The sequence below is a fragment of the Miscanthus floridulus genome, chromosome 8 (genome assembly GCF_019320115.1).
Source record: "Miscanthus floridulus cultivar M001 chromosome 8, ASM1932011v1, whole genome shotgun sequence".
In the NCBI taxonomy this organism is placed as follows: domain Eukaryota; kingdom Viridiplantae; phylum Streptophyta; class Magnoliopsida; order Poales; family Poaceae; genus Miscanthus; species Miscanthus floridulus.
The window spans coordinates 138178389-138183831 of NC_089587.1; positions in this window are offsets into that span (position 1 = coordinate 138178389).

The window sequence follows — 5443 nt, forward strand, 5'->3', positions numbered from 1 at the left end:
TCAGTGGAAGGAGGCTGGAGAGGCGGGATTGCTGGTTGTGGGGGCCCACCTGTTGGCAGAACAAACTAGAGGTCATCAAGCCAGAGCTCTAGAAGCTAGTGCAGCAAGGCCTTGATGGGGTGTGGGTGTTCCACACCTTCTTCTGCCATCGAGTTGCCCCATTGGCAGAGAGGAGGTGACTGATGTGGCACTACCTGGGCCCGATAGACCCCGACCGTGCGTCGCCGGAGGAGTTGGCAAAGGATGAGGTCTAGAGTCGGCTTGACTGGGTGCTACAACTGAAGGCTAAGGAGTCCCTTGAAGGAAAGCCCAGACCCCTCCATGCCTCAAGGCTATCCACTCTAGTATGCTCCCTTCTCCTTATTCTATACCTTTTTCTCTTTTGCTTTCCCGTATTTTGACTTCGAGTCATCTGTTTTCGTAGGGACTTGCTAGTTACAAATCCTAGCCGCATCTTCCGAGGGGGCTAGAGGGCGTGGCTCGACAAGCTACCCTAAAGGAGGCGGTGGATGATAGGAAGAAGAATAGAGCTAAGAAGGCTCGGAGGAGGCACCAGAAGGAGCAGGACATCGCCTGACACGTGCGGGCTGGGGAAAATAGGAGCGACATCGAGACAGAGCTCAAGTTAGAGGAGCCCATAGATTTGGGTGGCCTCACGAGCTCCTCTGAGGATGGAGACTGGGACGTTGTCGCAACCTCATCAGAGCATCATGAGCCTATGGCCATGTCCACCAATAGCGGGCAGGATGCTAAGAGGCACGGTGACATTCCCATGTCAAGGAAGTGCGCTATGAGCTCGGATGCCGCCACCGAGCGAGGGGTGAAGCAGCCGCGGTCGCCACAGCCCTTGGAGGCATCGCCGGCGTTGCCCTCCCCTACTCTAAGTGTGGTAGGGCAGCCCAGTCGATCGGAGGAGTGGGCTCACACCCCCGCATCTTTGGGGCCAGCGTTGGTGCGTGACCCACAATGGGGGGATGCCCCGCCAGCTGCTTTGGTGGGTGTGTCATGAGCCGACAGTCATGATGGCTCTCGGGCCGATAGGGAACCAGCCAGATTGACTCCCCCCTCAGTCTATGTGAGGGGAGCACGGGTCGCGACCCATGAGTGGTCCCTGTCTAGCGGGCCTATTGCCAATGGGCTGGGGCTTTAGGGCCTTGCCCCTTGTGTCTAGGTATGTACCTAGGTTTCTTTTATCTCATAGTTAAGTTTTTTGAGCGTGACTAACATGTACTCTTTTTGACAATGGCTAGGTAGTGGCGGGATTGAGCATCGCCTCCCGTGTGGGAGGAGTGGAGGCCCAGCATACAACGAGCCACGATGAGCGACAAGGAGAGCAGGCTAGTGGCGGTGTAACCTTCCCTTTCGAGGGTTGAGCTTTCTCAGCCAGTCACGAGTGTGGCGATAGTGGCGGCGGCGGTGATGGCAGCAATCCTAGTGGCAACGACAAAGGTTGGGTTAGAGGTGACCCTCGCGGTCCCTCCCCTAATCATCATGGTGGAAGAGAGGAGGGAGACCGGGCTCCCTGCCTCGCCCGATGAAGGGACACATGGCTTGCCCTCCTGGTTGGAGTTGGAGGTGTCGGGGGGTGACGTGGCCATGCCAGAGGTAGAACTTCCATTAGTGGGCCATGTGGTCTAGGCAATGGAGATCCCCCCTCCAGCAAGATAGGTACCAAGGTGGAGCCACTGGCGATCCCACCATTGGAGGAGCTAGTGGTGGTCTAGTCATCGGCTAGGCCTTCTAGCAGGTTGGGTGCGACCGATGACCTAGCGTGGCCCCACCCCAGTGACTCGAGGAAGGTTTGGTTCATCCTTTGGGATGAGGAGGAGGTGCAGCTCTAGGCCGTGCTTGGGAGGAGAGGACTCATGATGGAGTCCGATCTCGCCCAAACCAAGGCGAGGCTCGAGGAGGCCTTAGAGCAGGTCAAGCTCATCCAATAGGTAGTTATGGTCGACCTGCCTTGTGTCGTAGAGGTAAGTATTTTGCGTTTGTCCATGACTCCTTAGTTTTTTACTGGTTGTCTCAGCATGCTTGCTTCTTGCTTTGCAGAGTTTAGAGGAGATGTCGAGCCGTAAGTCCTGTTTCCTTCAGGAGGAGCACGCTCAGATGGAGCGGGAGGCCATAATGTCGCAGCGGGTCACCAAGCTCGAGGACCAGCTGGAGTCCACCCTCTATGAGTCTCAAGACCGAGCGGCTGAGGCAATGGTAGCGTAGGTAGAACGAGCAACCACCGCTGAGCAGGGACTCGACGCAGCGGAGGTCCGGCTGGCAGAGACTGAGGTGACAGAGGTCTAGCTGGTGGAGACTGAGGTGGTGCTCTTGGAGTCTTTGGAGGCACTAGAGACAGAGCGGAAGGCCCGGTCGAAGGTTGACCAGGAAGTGCTTGTGCTCTGGGGGCGGGCGCTTGGGCTAGAGGAGTCGAACGCCTGACTACGCGAGCAGGTGACCCAGCAGGAGGAAGGACTCTCCATCCTTGAGAACACCCACCTTGATATGTACCTGTTCCTCTTTTGGTTGATGTCTTGGTTTTTCCTTTCCCTTGCTTCTGAGCTTGTCATGCTTCTTCTAGAACTGGGTGGAAGGGTTGGTTCCTTGGAGTAGGACCTGGAGACGGCCAAGGCGATGATTGGTCAGAGCATAGAGGCGCTATCCAAGTCCCTTGAAGAGCGACGTGCTCTTGAGGGGGAGCTTGACCAGATCCGCAATGTTGCCCTAGTCATCATCTTGAAGGTGTTCGGGTTAGCACCGAGCACTAGCATGCTCGCCATTCGACTGGCGGAGGTCCTGGATGAAGTTTGGGCGCTTATCTCTGATGGGATGTTCTATGGGACGCTGGTGGTGCTGACTTCAGTGGCAATGCACCACCTGGACCTAGACTTCACCGCCATCTGCAGCGGTATGCCGACGGATGGAGCACGTATGCCATCCATGTGCTCAGGGATAGCTTGCTGCCACACGCACAGTTGCTGGCCGAGCAAGTCTCCGTGTAGTGGGTGATGGAGGCTCGCTGTGTGAGCATGGCTGAAGGCATGCGTTAATAAGATGTCGCCTAGCCAGCGGGTGGAGTGGAGCCTAAGTCAGAAGCAAACGTCGTCCTACCTCTGACCGAACCGAACATCGCCCCATTGGAGAACGAGTAGCCTTTATCTTCATCGGTCACGCCATCAGCCGATGCCACCGGGCGGCCACAATAGTATTTAGAGTAAAAGTAATTAGCATATGTAAATGATAAGTTCTTGGGGGAAGCCCCCATGTGGATAGTTTGTATTGATGAATACATTAATTTTGTTTTGTGACGAATCACTTCGTACGGGGAAGCTTGTCCCATTCGTTCCTTATTTTTACCCTAGCATAGCTTTGTTTCTTATTCTTTCTTTTTCGCACCTGCCCATTTGAACCGTAGGCTACAACCTTAAGAACCTGGGCATAGCCTTGCGAGGCTCAGCTGCTCATAACCATAGATCATGGCGGGGTGTGATTGGTTAGAATGTTTAAAGCATAAGTTATGTAGGGTAATTAAAGGAATAGACTACCCTTTCATTTTGGTAAAAAGTATTTACTTATGATAGTAAAAAAGAGAGGTGGTATCGCACCCTCATGGAGCCCCCGAGCGTCTCGGGGTGAAAGGGTTCGGGCTAGGGTGCTTTGTAGGAGCAAATGTTGAATGAAAGAAAGCAGTTAAGACCAAATTTTAAGGGAAGAAATGACGTAACTGTTCGATGTTCCAAGTGTTGGTGAGAACGTCGCCATTATCATCCTTTAGTTGGTAGGCACTTGGTCGGATCACCTCGGTCACTGTATAGGGTCCTTCCCATGGTGGAGAGAGTTTGTGTTTCTCCTTGGTCGATTGGGTCCTTTGAAGCACGAGGTCTCCGACCTCAAAGATCCTCCCTCTGATTTTCCTTTCGTGGTACCTATGGAGAGTTTGCTGGTAGCGAGCAAAGCAGATGATGGTCGTCTCGCGGGCCTCCTCGAGTAGGTCAACTGCATCTTGCTAAGCCTCCGTGGCTCAGTCATGGTCAAAGGCCTTCACTCTTGGGGCACCGTGGTCGAGGTTAGAGGGTAGCACTGCTTTAGCTCCGTAGGCTAGGAAGAAGGGTGTGAACCCTGTGGATTAGTTCGGGGTCGTTCTTAGGCTCCAAAGGATCGCTGGGACCTCTACAACCCATTGCCTGGTGTACCTATTGAGTCGGTCAAAGATGCATGGCTGGTGTCCTTAGAGGACCATGCCATTAGCTCTCTCAACTTGACCATTAGTACGAGGATGTCCAACTAAGGCCTAGTCAATCTGATGCCATATTCATCACAGAAGTCTAGGAACTTCTTCCCGATAAAGTTAGTTCCATGATCAGTGATGATATAGTTAGGAATGCCGAACCAGTAGATGATGTCAAGGAAGAACTTGACTGCCTCTTCTGAATGAATGTTGGTGATGGGCTTCACCTCTATCCACTTGGTGAATTTGTCCACGGCTACGAGTAGGTGAGTGAAGCCACCTGGGCCCTTTTTGAGGGGTCCTACCATGTTGAGACCCCAGACCGTGAACGGCCAGGTGATGGGGATGGTTTGGAGCTCTTGTGCTGACAAATGAGTTTGCCGAGTGTAGAACTAGCATCCCTCACACCTACGGATGACCTCCTCATCATCTTGTAGCCCAATGGGCCAGTAAAAACCTTGGCAGAAGGCTTTTCTGACCAGCGACCTCGGGGCCGCGTGGTGTCTGCAGATTCTAGCATGGACCTCAAGGAGGAGCTGCTTGCCTTGGTCGGTAGGGACACACTTCATGAGTACTCCCAACGGACTTCACTTGTAAAGTTCATTACCAAGTGCGATGAATGTCTTGGCGCGTCGAGCGATTCATCGCGCTGCAGTCCTTTCGGGTGGGAGAACCTCCTTGAAGAGGTAGGCGAGTAGCGGTGCTCGCCAGTCGACTTGATCGAGTGCTACCATGTTGACGTCGGTGGGTGCCGTCGTTATGGAGGCACCAGGTTCGGAGCTCCCGAGTGCCAGGTTGGCATTGGGGTGTGTCTAGATCAGACTTTCTAGGATGCGGGCAGATAGTTCATGAAGGTCATTGATGAAGACCCCGTTCGGAGATGGAACCAATCTGGCAGCCAATTTTATGAGAAAAATCGGTGGCATCATTGTCCTTTCGGGGGACATGGTGTAGCTTGATCCCCTAGAATTTGTCCTTGAGCTTGCGCACCTCTAGGCAGTATGTTGCCACGAGGGGGCTTTTGCAAGAGGACTCCTTCGTGGCTTGATCTATGACCAACTCCGAGTCACTGCAAATGTAGAGCCACATTGCGCCGAGCTCAATGGTGATGCACAGTCCATTGATGAGGGCCTCATATTCCGCGGCATTGTTTGAGGCCAAAAAGTGGAGGCGGATCATGTAGCAAAGCCTGCTCCCATCTAGGGAGATCAGAACCACTCTAGCCCC